The 17,214-nt window shown below is 36.3% G+C and overlaps 1 long non-coding RNA gene across 1 annotated transcript in view; it reads right to left on the bottom strand.

The window, feature by feature from the left end:
* Positions 1-13,093: 13,093 nt before the first annotated feature.
* Positions 13,094-17,214, bottom strand: part of LOC105512525 — an 11,288-nt gene continuing 7,167 nt past the window's right edge. The window contains exon 2 of the long non-coding RNA XR_001001867.1: positions 13,094-15,116. This is a non-coding gene — a long non-coding RNA (uncharacterized LOC105512525). The remainder of the gene's footprint in view (positions 15,117-17,214) is intronic.

Genomic DNA, 17,214 nt, shown 5'->3' with positions numbered 1-17,214 from the left:
TCCCCACTAGCTCATCTATAAACCCCCCTGCATTTCACCACAGATCAGCAGCCCATTTTTCCGGGCCCCCTTTCTGTAGTAGCGAGTTATTCTCTTTCTTTCACCTATTAAACTTCTGCTTCTAACCTTACCCCGTGTGTGTCTGCATCCTTGATCTCCGTGGCTGTGAGACAAGGAGCCTTGGGTGTCACCCCCGACAGTGAGGCCGCTTCAAAACCATTAATGAGGGATCCACCCCCATGATTCAAACACTTCACTACTGGGCTTTATCTCCAACACTAGAGATCACATTTCAACATGAGATATGAAGGGGACAAACATCCAGACTATATCATAAGTAATGGAAACCCTCAAAGAATTAGTTTGGAAAGGGCTAGGAGTGGAAAGAGGCAAAAGATAGTTATTTCCAATTGAATAATCAACTGAATGGAGATAGCAAAACATAAACCTAGCCAAAGTTTAAGCAGTAAGCGCTTCAAATGGAGACTCATTTGCCAGAAACAAGCAGCTGTGAAATAAACTACATCCTCTTTCCCATTTACTTTTCCCTGTTCTTTTCTGGGTTCTCTTTTCAACTTCTGCATCCCCTGCACCTCCCTTTCGTGTTCCATGGCTGCAGTAACACAACCCTAATGCAGTTAATGCAACTCTGATGCGTATCTTCACATTCCTCGACACTCCTCTGGAAGGACTGTAACTACAACCAATTAAATGGAAGTAACATGTAGAAGGCATGCCATTTCTTCCTGGTTCTCTTGGAACCTTCATCCTCCAGATGTCTCCTGGAACACTATTTCTGAGAACCCAGCTTGGTGCTGTAAGAAGCCCAAAGCATATGCAGGTGTCCCAGGCTCTGACTCAGCCGAGTTCTGCCTTTTCATCATCTCTGCACAGGCATCATGCTTGGGGTGAGGTACCAGGCGCCTGCAGCTGATTTGAGCCCCTTCGCTGCTCGCCTTTAGTTGTCACCCTCAGCCTTCACGTCTTTCCAGCTGAGGGCCCAGGCATCATACAAGAGAGACAAGCCATTCCCACCTTGTTTGGATTCTTAAACTATAACATCAAAGCATGATCAAATGGTGGTTTTTACACCACTAAGCTTTCAGTTTGTTTGTAACCCAGTAATGGTAATTGTCACGATCTTTCAACACAAGTTGGAGCAAAAACAGATTTTTTTCTCTCAGTTCATTAGAATAGGCTAAAATATTTTAAAGACACTTACCAAAATGCTAAGGATAACAAAAATAAAATAATATAGGATATATAGAAGGTGCCTTAAAAATCTTTAAGCGTACAAGCGTTATATTTCTGATACTAGTATATCTAATTTGTTTATAGGTACACATTCATTGTATTGAATGAGAACCCAGAAAAGTATATTTTTAAATTCTTAAACTGTTGTTTTCTACCCCTCTTTCTTTTGCATCTCTTCTTTCTTAAGGAGATGCTATATTCAAGTAATGAGCCTTCAAGGGAAAACAATGGAAGGATGTATTTCTAGATGTGCAATGCAATGCAGACAGTCCTCCAGGTCATCCAAAAATCACAATCCTGGTACCCAAACTCTAGTTTTCAACCCCCTTCCTCCCCTACTCCTTTTTGGGGAGGTCACATAAAACTTTACCAAGCAAGTGACAATTTAGCCAAGCCTTAAAGGACACCTCGTGTTTGGTAAATAGTTAAAATTCAACAAATATTTGGAATAAATGAAGGAGGCAAAGGGCTAGGAGAAAAAGAAGAAACAGTGACCAGGTATACTGTTGTGTCCCATAGTTTGGCCATGAGATGCTGGGATCTCCGAGCATACTTCTAAGGACAGTGGCAATATCAGCTGAGTGAAATGGGCTAAAACAAACAAACAAAAAGAACTTCTATAATTTCTCAGCCAAATCAGAAAATGTGAGCATTTTCTGCCTAACATTTGTCAACCATGAGATTTATTTGGACCTGAAACTTACTTTTACAAACTTTAATGTCATAGAAAGATGCCTTTAGTCAAAAAGCTGCTTGACACTTTTCCATCTCAATATTTAATTACATAAACTTTAAAAAAAAGTCATTTCAATTGAGTATTAAAAATATCCATAATAGAGACTTTTGACAGTTGTCATAAATTTTACCAAATTCCCCTTCGTTTATCTTTTTCTGTATATGATTTGAAAAATCAAAGCTATGTTTTCAAAGCTGAAAGATCGTTTAACTTAATAAGCACTAATAGGGCTTACCAATCACAATAATTAAAAAACACTCAACAACTCAAAAGAGAAACAGGGATTAAAGGGAGGCTTGATTTTGGAAAAATTAAAAATCTGACTTCAAATAGTAAAACCTACATGCTCCACATAGTTGTAGCGTATCTGGGTATCACTGTGCACATATGATACGGCAAGGAAAAAGCCACTAGGGGTTTGCGGTAACATAGACAGCCAGCTGGGATTTTAAAAATTAAATGCAAAACATTTTGGCTTTATAAAAATGTTTTTATCTCAGTAAAAAAAAAAAAATATGTAAATTTCCTCTTGCCCTAAACATCTGAACACTGATTTGTTTTATATTCTGCTTGAAAATATGGATTTGGGGAAAACGGTCACCCTGTCTTTCAGAACTCAGAAGAGGAACCCATTAGTCAAACAAGAATCTCAAATCTCTCGGCAGCTTTTCACAAGAAGTTAAGAGCAAACACTGCAATGCCAGAGATAGAATACAAATATTTTGTGCTTGAGTTTTGCTTTAAATTCATGAGAAAATTATCAATAAATTAGGCTTACCAATGCTTTTGTGTTCTGTGTCTCTATTCTAAGATGACAACCAGAAAACATATTTTTATCTAACTGTAATCATCTTTTTATTGAGTGGAGAAAAACAATACCTTTATCAAAATTTCTCTCTTCCCCACTTCCACCTGCTTTTAACATTTGGGAACCATTCTGCACTTATGCTTTCAGATAATAAATACACACATATGCAGTGTTTCCTTATAATTAAAAGTTTAGCATCTTTATGATTTTAAAATATTTTATACTTTTCATTAGAAACAAAATAACATACTGCAGTAGCAAGGCAAATAATATAGCCTTAGGAAGGATATTATCTTAAGCTACTTTTCAGACCTTCACACTTTCATTTGAGTGATGTTGAATCTTGCCATATAGTGAAAGTATGGATAATATCAGCTTGCTGAGGTGCAAAGAGAAGTGCGTTTCAATCATCAGTGCATTTAACAAACTATTTTTTTTAGCACCTGTCATCTCAAGCACTATTCCAGACAATTGAACTATAGAGACAAACTTAACATTGATAAACTTGATAAGCAATATGATTGCCCTCAAAGAGCTTACATTTTGGTTTACATTGAAGGAAAACAGGAGTTCAGAAATAAACCTAAGGGGCCACAGTTTTTCTAAGTCAAGGTCATTGGAAACTTGCCAAATTCAGAAATGAATAACTTCTCAAAGTTATACCTTATTTTGATTCTTTTAAGAACAATGGGCCGGGCGCGGTGGCTCATACCTGTAATCCCAGCACTTTGGAAGGTCGAGGCGGGCGGATCACGAGGTCAGCAGATCGAGACCATCCCGGCTAACATGGTGAAACCCCGTCTCTACAAAAAAATACAAAAAAATTAGCCAGAGTGGTGGCGGGTGCCTGTAGTCCCAGCTACTCGGGAGGCTGAGGCAGGAGAATGGCGTGAACCTGGGAGGCAGGTAGCTTGCAGTGAGCTGAGATCACGCCACTGCACTCCAGCCTGGGCAACAAAGTGAGACTCTGTCTCAAAAAGAAAAAAAAAAAGAACAATGAACGAGAAATTTCAAAACTTTAAGTGTTAGATATCTGTCAAAGGGCTTTATTATCTTTTGATGTTGCTTCTTTAAGAAAACATTCTTCCTTCCCTGTTTATGCCAATGCCAAAATTATTCAGATCCTACTTTCCCGGCAGTCAGCCTTTTGCTAAATATGGAGTTGTTTCAAACATTCTGGTCATCCTGCACAGAGGACCTGGCAAAGTTTGCTGGGAGAAACAAATGGCTCTGGTGCTCTATGAGACCTGTGGCTAGGTCTATGTGTATTTTCACTCAACTCCTTCAAAAGATGGAGATATGTTGACCCCTTTAATTTCCTCATCTGGAAGAAAAAAAGAGCAAGTCTAATGGCGATAGTCAGTTACATTTTAACCATGTCATGGGCAAACCTAATGGTAACATCTGTGGTAGATTTCTTGTTATTCTCTTCTCTGCATTCACGGCCCTTTGCAGAGTCACTTTGTAGCTTCACTCATCAAGAGATGAAATGTAATCTGAATCAGGGATCACATTGTTACTTGCTTTAGCTAATAGAATGTAGAGGAGGCAATGTGTGCAAGTTCCAACCCCAAAACACAAAAGGATTTGCATGCACCCACGCTCTTTCAGAACCTTGCACTGCCATGGGAACAAGCCCCGGCTGGCCTGCACAAGATGAGAGACCCTGTGAGGAGAGGCTCCAATTTTCCCAGCTATCCCTGCTGAGCCCATCATAGACTCACTGTTCTTAGGCAACCCCTCAGCTGACTGCAGAAACATGGGTAATTTGGACAAGATCAGACCAGGCTGTCTCAGACCAGATGAACTGCCCAACTGAGCTCAACCCTGCAAAGTCTGAGCTAAAAAAATTGTTATTGTAAGTCACTAAGTTTTGGAGTGGTTTTAACACGTCAAAAACTAACAAATATAGTATTTGATCACAATTTATTACCTCATTTTAAATACTTTCTCGATTCTGTCACAAACGTATTAAACAACCAATAACAATAATTTTTGCAAACAGAGAGCTCTCTCAGGATTTTGTAAACATAATTCATTCTCTTCCCTTGTTGAAATATATAACCAAAGGTCAAAAAATTGAGATTTTGGTACAAATTCTTTTATAGGCAGTTTGATGTAAAAACTAACTTGACCATTTGGTTGTATAATTTCTCCACCTTATAACATTCTGCTCATTGAATAGTGATATAACCCATGATGTATACTAGATAATACAGAACATTACCTAGAACAAATGTAACTCAATAGTTTGGACTCAATTGATTGGACTTCAATCATGTTAATAAATATAGTTGAAACTTCTTTATTAAAATCTTCTGAATTTTCAAAAAACTTAACTAAAATTTTTGAATATAAATAATAGGGAACAAAGTTACAATAACTTAAATGTCCTCAGTTCTATATTAACTAGGTGCATAAACATAATTATATTTATTTATTTTTCATTGGATATTATTTAATACCACTTGCATATGTGCAAACATGAAAATCATTTTTACAATTTCATATTCCACCTTTGACTCTGAATCTCAAATTTACCTAAAATATTTTTGACATATTCTTATTTTCTTAATCTGTTTCTGTTATTTTGTAGTTTAATTAGTTACTAAAACCTCAGCAAATGTCCAACTTATGGCTGTATCTTGCAAATTCCTTTTTTAAGAGGCATTTCCCCTCTCCTTCTTTCTGGTCCCAAGTACGCATTATTGACCTCGGTGGCAAGGTGACTTTCCCATTACACACAGTAAGTGCAAGGCCCAAGACCTGCAATATCTTTAGAGACCCACAAAACATGCTTTAAAAAAAAAATTAAAATAGGAAGTAAAACCAATATAAGAATAATGAATCCAGCCTGTATTATTTTCACCTTTCTATCAGTGTAGTCACAAAACATATTTTTAAATATTTTTGCATGGATAAAGGAGTCCGCTAGGGCAGAAGTGCCTGTGGTTGGGAGAAAGATGAGTCTTCCTGAAAGACTGCTTTCCTTCTGCTAAGTGGCAAGTTTGTGGACCTTTCTGGTGAAGATCAGAGCCTCTTCTTCCTAGGCAGGTCCAGGCTGTTTGCTCTTTTGTGCTCCCGGCACCTAAATGTTGACTTTTTTAAACCTCTGATGTTCTGCATGTGAATGTCGTTCTGCATGTGAATGTCGTCTCTGTGTGCTGGCAAGACGCCTTCGCTCTGCTTGTGAATATCATCTCTGTGTGCTGGCAAGATGCCTTAATCCACAGGCATCTTCTGTTCTACCACATCCTCCTAGAAACTCAGGTATACCACTGACAGATTGTGAGAGTTCCTCATGTTCCTGGGCACCACTTCTCTAGGCCTCATCTCCCTCTCCTTATTTCCCTTGTCCCAGCAGCACAGTTAGGGTTGAAAAGAGCAATAAATGGTTAACACGCACTGGGAACCCATTCCGCTCCCTGCCTCTGCCAGCTCGCCTTTTATGTCCTCTTCTTGACAAAAATAATCAAACCAGTTCGGCGTTATCTGAATCTCTCCATGGCTTGAAGAATGTGGTCCCAGACATAGTTTAGTTGGTAAAACACACAAAACATCTGTTGTGGTTATGCATATTCATATGTTAGTAATCCCAGCGGAGTGTGAAGGTACTATAGCCAGTACTTCCCATTTTTTAGGTAAGATTTACATATTATTTAACATGAATAAAAATATAGATAAAGTACAGAAATAACATAAACAAATAACAAGAACTTGTCCAGAGGGAAAAATAAATCTTATACTATTTGTTCAAATGAATTGGTTATTTCAAATTTTGTCCTGACAGAATATTTTCCCAGGGCACAATAAAACAGAAAACAAATTTTTACTGTAGGCACATAAAATGTCTCTTTTTTGTCATCATAACCTGAATTTTATGGAAATAGAATTCAATAATTTCCTATGAAATAGGAGCAGCTTGCTAGTAGAATTAACTCCAATGGACACTAGATAAAATACCTTTGAATCAAGATATCAAAACGTATTTTGTTTTTAAAAGAAATATATCTCATTTGAAACTGTGAGATACACAAAGCCAAGATGTAATTTTGTAAAGGCTTCTAGAGTGTGTGTATATAAAATATAAAATTAAAAAGAATTCACATATATTTCAAAAAGTAATTAATGTCTAAGAATGTAAGTTCATTTAACAGAAAACAAGCTGAAAAGACAGAATATAAGTCCAACCTATTTGACCCCAAATTCCACGACCTTTTCACTATATCCGTGATGGCAATTATGTGCAACCTATGATGCAACCCGTCTCACCCACTTTCATAGTGGACATGGCTAATCAATCGTGAGTATTTTCTGCCAAGTCAGCTGTGGTCTCCAAAGACCTTTCAACACAGAAGTTCAGAAAATCAGTCATCAGCAAGCATTCAACCTGAAACCTCTTTGCAATATCTCTCTTATATCTTCAGTCTGTGTATACTTTGTCCAATTTTATCTAATAGGGATGATAAATTTTTAAAAATCTCCCAGTGTCATCTCCCTCTTGGAAATACATTTTTAAATTTTTCTTACCATCAGGCAAATCCATGAAATGTATGTTCCTAGGGAAGGTTGGGAAAGATAATTTTCTAGAATAAAAAAGCCCACAGAGTGGGGAAAAATAATGATATAAGGAAGGTTCCAGACAGAAAGCATGCAAGTTTTCCTTCATGGGAAGGTTTCCCGTTGGAGAGCCGGGAGATTTGCGTGGGCCCTTACCGTGGGTGAAGATGCTACCTGAGTTATAAGAAATATCTAGTGCCTTCATCCCTAAACTGAGGCAAAAATGGAGAGAACGGAAGGTGGGAATGTGGGGAAGAGGATTATTTGAGTGTGTGTGTGTGTGTGTGTGTGTGTGTGTGAGAGAGAGAGAGAGAGAGAGAGAGAAAGAGAGAGAGAGAGAGACAGAGAGGGGAGAGAGAGGGAAAGGAAGAAGGGGACCAAATAAATTGGAGAAAAATCCAATAATATCTGGTCCTGTGTTCTAATTTCTTTATTTTTTCAGCATACTATGTGTTGCCACAAATACAAAGTGACAGAAAGACACGATAGATGGGCTTGAGACTGTGCCCCAGTAGACATAGCCCCTTCTACAATCTCTGGATGACATGTAGGAGGCTTTTTGAGTCCTGGAAAAGAGTACAGTGGGTAAGAGCATCTATGGACCCCAGAAGTCAGGGATCTGGACAGGGGAAACTACTAGTTTAGAATTCATTCCTAAGGCAAAGATCAGCAAACATAGAATTCAACAGTGGATGCTAGCGCAGTGGGATGGCTGAGACTCTACACTGCTCATTCGGGTTTCCAGAGCTAACCGTGTATCACTTGCTGTTGGCAGAGCTAACAGACAACAGAGCATTTCTTTCCCGAGCCCTTATCTTCACCGCAGTCTCCTCTTGGATGAGAATACCACGTTCCTCTGCACTCAGATGTCCTCTTAGGAAGTTGGATGGGGAGGCAGAAAAAATGTTTTGCAGGGAGGAAAAAAAGCTAGAAGAGAGAGTTTAAACTTCAAATTCTTCAAATTGACTTAATAGTCACTATGAGGACGCAGTTTTAAATTTGGGGAGATTGTTACATTTTAATAACTTCTTTGAGATTGTTTTCCCCGCCATCAGAGGGAATGGGAACTCCAAAGTACAATGAAAACAGTTAATAGTTAAGAAGAAGGTGCATTTATAAGAAACTCCAAAGGGAGGAACATTTTATCTCATTTTTCCATTCTTCCATTTTCATTGTCTGTGTAATCAGTTTTCAGCCACCAAAAGACCAACTCAGCAGAGATAAGTAACACTGGGAATTTACCTGCAAATGCTATTATTCCCATTCTTCAGTGAGAGAATCAAATGCGGATGTTTGTTATACATTTGGGATTCTGCAGCTAGAAAGTTGCCAAGCAAATATTTGAACGGCAGTCAGCCTGACCTCGTAGTCTATCTTCTTTCCACCATAAACTATTTCAATACCTTGTTAGCTTCTTCATATTGACACCCTATCAGGTGCTTCAAACCAAATATATCCAAAACTGAACATATCATCTTCCCTAACAAACCTACTCTTTTATTCTATATATTCATCTCAGAGAATGTTGTCTAAACCAGAATCATACCAGATTTACCAATCTTTCTCATTCTTTTTGATTGTTCAGCAAACCCTGTCCATTCTATCTTCTGAATGTCAGCACTCCACAGATCATCTTTGAATGCAGGATAGGAAATACCTATATAAAGATATTATACTTATAAATAACTGTGATAGGAGCCATGGCTGGAAAATTTCACTGTTACTTAAATAAAACCAACCCAGTGTCTACAGTAAGTCAACCAATGAGCAACATGGAACCCAAGCACCTCCCTTGAAATTAGGTTTTATTTATTGAAAAAAGGAAATGAGATTCTAGGGAAGCTAGAAGGATACTCATTTTCAAATCAGATTCAGTGAACAGAAATCTCAAACAGAAGCACTATACAATTCCAAAATAAGACTGAGGTGTATTAGGAAACACGTGGGACCGGTTTGGGTGAGCCAATCAGAATGCTTTGCATTGTAAAAGAAGAAGGATTGGCCGGGCGCGGTGGCTCAAGCCTGTAATCCCAGCACTTTGGGAGGCCGAGACGGGCGGATCACGAGGTCAGGAGATCGAGACCATCCTGGCTAACACGGTGAAACCCCGTCTCTACTAAAAAAAATACAAAAAACTAGCTGGGCGAAGTGGCAGATGCCTGTGGTCCCAGCTGCTCAGGAGGCTGAGGCAGCAGAATGGCATAAATCCGGGAGGCGGAGCTTGCAGTGGGCTGAGATCCAACCACTGCATTCCAGCCTGGGCGACCGAGCCAGACTCCGTCTCAAAAAAAAAAAAAAAAAAAAAAGAAGAAGAAGGATTCTCCAAGAGAAAATCCACACTCCTGCACCTCATGGCAAATACTGTGTACAAGAAGCTGTATGCACTGCCCAAAGAAAGAGGAAAACTCTCAGGGGCGTCCACTCACTCCTGAACAATCTACAAAGCATGAGAATGATAGTTGCTATTGTTGTTTCTTTCTTCTTCCCTCCATCCCTCCCTCCCTCTCTCCTTCCTTCCTTCCTTCCTTCTTCCTTTTCCTTTCTTTCCTTTGATTTGTTCATTCATTTGCTTTTAGATGCACTGTGTTAGAGATCAGTTATAGAATTAATTAATAGAATTGATATTCAATTAATAGAATCAATATAAACTAATGAAAACTACATTTCACACTTAAACGAAGTTCAATAAAATTATATATGATTTTGTAAGATTTTGATATAAAATTTTATATTTTCTCATCAAGTAATAGGTGAAAAGAAAATGTTTTATGTTTATTTACATTTCTCTTTTTCTTATCTAATTAGCTCTGCTAAAGATTTTGTATGTATCTTAGTCTTGTCCCACATTATCTTTGCTGACTGTTGCTTTTTTATTTCGAGGTCTTTCCTCTCAGACTCTGCTCATGAACTTGCTCAAAGTTCACTTTAAGAATCTACTGTAGAGATTTGCATCCTTTGATTCCATCCAGCATTCGTCACCTGCTTTAATCACCACATGACAATGCTCTGCCACTGGCTGCTCAAAGTTGTGTCTCTTCTGAACAACCTGGTGTCTGGGCTGTTCCCCTTTGATTTGCACAATTCATTAAAATTCTATATTCTACAGTAATGTTGGGAGTAAGCTTTAAATTCCTTTTGCTAAGAAGTATAACTTCAAAATCACAAGTATCTCACCATTATGTGTTATTGAATAACAACAGAATTTGACTTTGATGTGAGTTGGAAAGCAATCGGCATTTTACAGAATCAGCAGGAGGCCTCGTAACATATGCTTTATGTTACATAGCTGAGAACAAAAGCCTAAATCATACACATAATTTATCTGATGAGGAAACATAAATATTTCAGTTTGCATTGTGGGCCCTGATGCTCTGAGAACTATCATGGTAACGTAGACTCACGACTTTATGCTTCTCTGACCCCAAAGAGCTCCCAGTTCCATTTGTGGAACAGGTGAATGTGATTGTTAGAGTTTCAATGCCTAGTGTAAAGAAGGATGGAAAAATTAGCATCTCTAATTTTCTGTTTCTATAATACAAGGTTGATTCTGTTCCCTATAAAACTCAGAAGATCTCTTAATACTATTCCAAATATAGACAGAGAATTCAAATACTGAGCAGTCAAAAAAAAATGACAAATGTCTACTACAGCATCTGAGTTGAAGATTCTTGCCATATTGTACGGAATCAAAAATGCCAATACACTGCCAGACTACCCAGTTTCCCAAGTAGTATAAACATGGATTCTTATTTAGCCATGTTCTTGGCCAGTTTCCCATGGGACACACACATGCGCATACACACACATAACGCAAGAAAAATGAAATCACAAAGATACTTGCTCCTAAACTGCAACTGGAGCATTAATTTGTCTAAATGCTTAACTATTCCATGAAAAATAAAATATGACTAGATATTAATCACTTGGGAGTATTTTTAGTATGATTTTTGTTTATCTTGATTTTTTTGCTTGCTGATGACAGTTTTGTATGCCACTTCAGGTTAATTTTGAAAAATAAATACTGGATTAAATGCATTAATATACTCTTATAATCATATCCCTGGAAAGGGTTTTATTATTGTTGAATAAAATCAACAGAAATATGATGAGTTCATGAGTTATAACCTATGCAAAATACAAGGCACTTTTTTAAATTTGAAAAGCTTAAATTATTAGACATAACTAAGCAGACTATACAGTTTTAGTATACGTAAACCAGAAGTGTTACAAGGTAGGATATTGAATCATGAGACCATCTAAAAAGGAAAACTCAATTATCATTTTCATTTTCTCTTTTTGTAAATATTCACATGATACACTAAATTGGCAGACATTTTGTTTTAATTAAGGAATGTAGTCTCATTCTTGAATTTAACTGTGTTAAGCAAACCAAATAGTTGAAATAAATCTAATGCACTACCATTGCCCGAAACTTCTACAGTTACATAGTACACCAGCACACTCTATTGGACACATATGATAATAAATGTGGTCTCCAAAGCAACCTTTTAATGTCATTAAATTCTGCTATTTATTTCATTGACAAAGTATTCTTTTTTATACTTACTTTATAGAATAAGCAGAAATTACATGATAGTCATGGAGAAATTCAGGATTTTGGTATAGATGAGAATAAGAAATGCAAAAATTATGGCCATTTTCTACATACGTACAGCTTGACCTAATCAACTGCAGGACAATGAGATGAGGACTGAGAATGCCTTCAGTTCAGGAACCATCTTGCAGAGCACACAGACCAAAACTAAGAAATTACCCACTCAACCAACATTTTTTGAGCACCCACTATCTGTAAGATACGCTAATCCTATGTGTACACAATTGACTAAGACATAGGTCTGTCCTAGCACTCTAAAAAATTGTTAGAGCAGAAATATTTATTTCTGATCCTAATGAGCAAAATATGGATACAGCTCAATTTTTAGATGTTCAATGCCACAATTCTTGGTATTGTGAGAAATTTAAAATTTTGTTCTCAGAAATAAGACAGAGAAGGTGCCAATTTAAGACCATGGACTCTGGGGCACTTGTACCCACATCTGCTCGTGATTTTCTTTGGTATTTTAAGCAAAATGTTTCTAGACTCATTAACTTATCAGTAAATTATAAATGTCACTTAGGATGATAATAAACCTGACTTTTTTAGTGCTTATAATGTGCTAAGTTTTTTCTAAGGGCTTAGAATGTGTTTTCTCATTTCATCCTCACAGCAAATCCTATCAAATATTACTATTTTTTCCCACTTTGCTGGTGAAAAGACTGAGGCATGAAGAACTTAAACAAATATCTGAAGATCACACAGCTTTTCCAAATAAATGACAGAGTTTGGGGTCAAACCCAGGGTGTGTGATAGGAGGACTCTCTCTTAGGGTACATCACAGGATATTTCTGTCATCAATTTATTTCATTCAAATGTGGGAAGGATAACGAATGCTGCATAGAAGCTTTCAGGCTTTTAGAATATTAGGGATCTGTACAGAAAAGGGGACATCTGATTGTCTGTGGCTCATGACTCACTATAATAACCCAAACTAAGTGGTTTGTAACTTGTAGCCATTTGAGGCTTATAATATGTCAGACCAAGATTGCTGGGACTACAATGGATATGTTGCAGCCAACGATAATCATGTTTCTGCCCTCAGTCATCACCATGTGTACCATATTTTATACATATTTTCTTACTCCCAGGCATATACATCATTAAAATAAATAAAATAGTCGATATCCTCATTTTTAATAAAAAAGAGAAAGGATATTTTTGTAACTACCATAATAAGTCGAATGAACTCTAATTCAGCATCAGTATAGAATGAAGTGCTGTAATTCATCTGCATTCTTATTAATAAATTCTGTATGATTCACATGCCCATTAATTTAGGTCTTATATTCATCTAATTTGCTTACTTGTACTGCCTATGATTGCAAAAATGTTGACGGTTTGGATTTTATTTTATGAGTCAGTTACTTACATAACAGTACCAAATGTTAAATGTGGAAATTAAATGCCCCATAGTCAAAATAATGATAATTATTAACAATACAAAATAAACTGCCAAAGAGATACTTACTCTAATGACAAATATGCTAGCTTTAATAGAAACAAGTTGTTTCCTAAGCAGCTGTCACTCCTAATTCATTGAAACTGAAATGATTATGACCTGACACAGATTAGAAATTCATACGCACCCACTTACAATATTGTAAACATAAGGTATCTCAGCAATGATTCAACTTATAAAACCTGTGTTCCACTCTTAATTAGGCAATTAAGAAAGATACAAATGGGTGCAAAAATTAGAAAAAAATTATGGCAGAACTTGTATGTCATTATCTTGGAAGACTAAAACTAAACAAATGGCAATAATTTCTGTTTTGAAGTGTCTTTTGGGTGAAATCATTAATAAACATGTTAAACCACTAGTTCTATAAGATAGAGAAAGTAATATTTCTGGATTAAAATATAAACATGATTATCATCATTCAGCCTTGCCTTCAATTCTGACAAAGAAAAAAAAACGATATATGAGCTATGATGAAACGTCTTTAGAGCATACTCTCATGTTTTACTGCAAATCTATAGGCTCAATCTAAATGGGTCAAATCAGAATCCCTTATAATTCAGAGTGCAGGTGAGGAGTTGTTTCCACTAATCAATAACTATTATTTGAAGAATGTTGCAACTGGGATCTTAAGGAATCATAAGACTCATTCATTCTTGGGCAAACGTTTGGTGGGTCTGCAGTGACCAAACATTGTGTGGGAATAGCAAACTTGAATTAGTCAATTTTGTATTTTTTCTCATTCAATATTAAAATTAAAGCACTGATATGATTCAATTTATGTCATGCTAAAAACAACGAATTCTAAGCAAATTTTTCTGATGTTACTTGCAGATAAAAACACATTGCAGAATATGTGATTGATTGACACAAAGCTGGGGAAGCGGTTGCATTTGGGATATAGACCAAGGAGAGGGACGTGTTAGTGAGGAGTACACAGAAGGCTCTAAATATACTGAAAGTGGGTGCTCTATACTTGTTAATTTCAGCAGTGGTCACAGAGGTGCTCATTTCATCCTAATTTTAAAAAATTGTACAAGTGCAATTATGTGTATTATATTCTATGTGTAGCATAGTACAATTTTAAAAAATTAAAGACTAAAATGATTTTTGAAACTGCTGGATGAGTTCATTTTGTCATCCTACATATCCTTTTGTTAGCCTATCTATTTATGTCCGATAATTACAGTGTTAAATTATTTCATAAGTTTTGTGATGCAATGAAATACCTTAGGTTTACTAAATTTTAGTTCTTAATTTGTTTCAGTTAGAATAAAATACTGCTTCAAGTAAAAGAAGAAAAAAATTAGTTGATTAAAAATATGAAGGTTTATTTATCTCACATTTAAAAATATCTTGTAGGTAGGCAATCCAGGAGTGACATGATAGCGTTGCTCAAAAAATTCCTTGGGGACATAGACTTTTTCCAGCTTTCTATACCAGTGACTCTAGTGGACTATGGCCTTTCCCCTCATAATATCATATGGAGTTTCAGCAGCTGATCCAAGTTCCAAGAAACTAGAAAAAATGAACAGACAAAGAAGAAAAGGGGAGGTGCAATATATTTCTATTCACATTCCATAGGCCAGATCTCAGTCACATGGCCATATCTTCCTGCAAGGCAGGCCAAGAATGAAGTCTTCATTTTGAGTGGCCATGTGCCCAGCTAAACATCTTGTTGCTGTGGAGGAAAAGCAACCGTATTGAAAAGTACTGGGCAGGCTGAGAAATGAGGCAATATTAATCAGAAGAAATAGCATCTTTCTAATGATTCTGTTTACATTTTTAAAAAATCTCTTTTAACTTCAAGTTTATCAAATTAGAAATTTCTTCTAATGATCTTTGTCTTGTATCTCTTTAGATATTCAAATTCACAGACTGAATATGTTTGTAATGACCATTTAGTAAACCCTGTTCTTTCCAAAAATACTAAATTATATTTTAACATAATACATTAAAAGAAAACTATAAATTAAATCAATGTGTTGTCAACTTTTGTTAAATTATAATTCCTGTAAGTTAAAGACTATTATTTGGATGAATAAAATTGCCAGTTTCCTATCACTGATTTGTTAACTATATTGAGTATTTTATTGTAGTTCATACTGGTCATATGAAGGTAAATTTTAGTACAAAAATACTAAATGTAAGTTAGGAGCAAAATTTTATTTTCTACTATTATCATCATTTCACATTAATAACACATTAAAATACACTTCTCAAATTTTATATTTATTTTAGTAATTCATCTGAAACAGCATATCAGAATGTTAATTTTAGAACATTTCAAAGTAAAAATGCTTTTCCTCAATCATTTACATATCTGAGCCAAAATTCTAAAATATTTTTAAAATACCCATTTAATAGAGTGTGCTTCTTTCTGAGTTTACTTATAACCATTGGATGCATTATCTTAAAAAATAAACAACCAAAGAAATATGCTGACTCATCTCTCTTTCCGAACTTCAAATTCTAGTGATAAATCAAATCCCCTGTTTTGCAAGCAATGTTTTAACTTTTCTCACCCACATCAACAAATTAAAGTACTGTATATAATGAATAATATTTGATAGTCAAATCAGAAAAAAATGAGCAAAAAGAAACTGTAAGAAACAAAAATATAATAGAAATGCATTTGCTTTTAGAAATGGCTGTATGTGGCTATTCCATAAACTGACACCTCTTGGTTAGCAAAGGGAAAAATTTTATAGGTGTAAGTAGTGACATAGAGATGTGATACAGAAATATTCTCAAACATGAAGTGCTCCCATACAAGTTGAATCAGCAAACATTTTATTGACAAACCCTCAGTGAAAACCTGCTCAGAAAATCCTGAGGCTGAATTCTGCAGCATCCCTAACTGGCACCTGACTTGGAGATTCCCTATCTGGTGTCAAAGTCTCCCATTCTGAGAGAGGGATTTTTTTATGTGTACTCAGCTTTCTAGAAGATTCAGCACAAAGAAATGGTTAGGAGTTGCTTATCCAAATGGAAGAGTACATAGAGCTAAAAGCAACTTCTTTTGTGTGTGTGTCTTTACTTTTTGTCCCTCTCCCTTTGTGTTATTTCAGATGACCTCCCTAGGCTTGAATACCCCACAGGTGGTTACAACTTGGAACATGTGTCCACAGCCTGGAGTGGTGACAACACCTGCTCTGCACTTGTCAGGGTGGCTGTATGTAATAGTGGTTTACCACTAGGGCTATTCAGTCAGGGTGGTTGGATTCATATTCTAGCTCAGGTTAATTAACCTCTCAGGGCTCCATTAATCATCATTGGTATGATTATAGAGGGGATGTATGGAAACAGGTAATATTTGTAAAGTATCATGTATCAAGGGCTCAAAAACATGTATCATCATCATATATTTTACATTATATAGATGTATTATAAATAGATGCATAAAGATGACATTTTAAGAAGGGAATTGGGTAAGGGCATTGGAAATTAAAATTGCTCAACGCCAAAATACTAAGAAGAAGGAAAAGAGTCATTTAAATGTCTATCAATCTCTTAAAAAATGTTATGATACTATGGTGCCATTTACTCTTTGTTCTACCCTTGATGATTCTGATCATCTGTCAGGTCTGAGTTGTAATCCTAGGTCTATATATAATTTTTAGTTTTCCAAGCAATAATATAAAGCCAAATTGGAGAATGCCTTGATCAGAATATCCTCATCAGTGATCAATATTTCTGATTCTACCCCACCCTGCTTCCTTCCTTCCTTCTTTCTTTCCCTCCCTCCCTCCCTCCTTCCTTCCCTCCCTCCCTCCTTC

The sequence above is a fragment of the Colobus angolensis genome, unplaced genomic scaffold, assembly GCF_000951035.1.
Source record: "Colobus angolensis palliatus isolate OR3802 unplaced genomic scaffold, Cang.pa_1.0 Scaffold214, whole genome shotgun sequence".
NCBI classification, from domain to species: domain Eukaryota; kingdom Metazoa; phylum Chordata; class Mammalia; order Primates; family Cercopithecidae; genus Colobus; species Colobus angolensis.
This window is presented reverse-complemented; position numbering and strand designations above follow the sequence as displayed.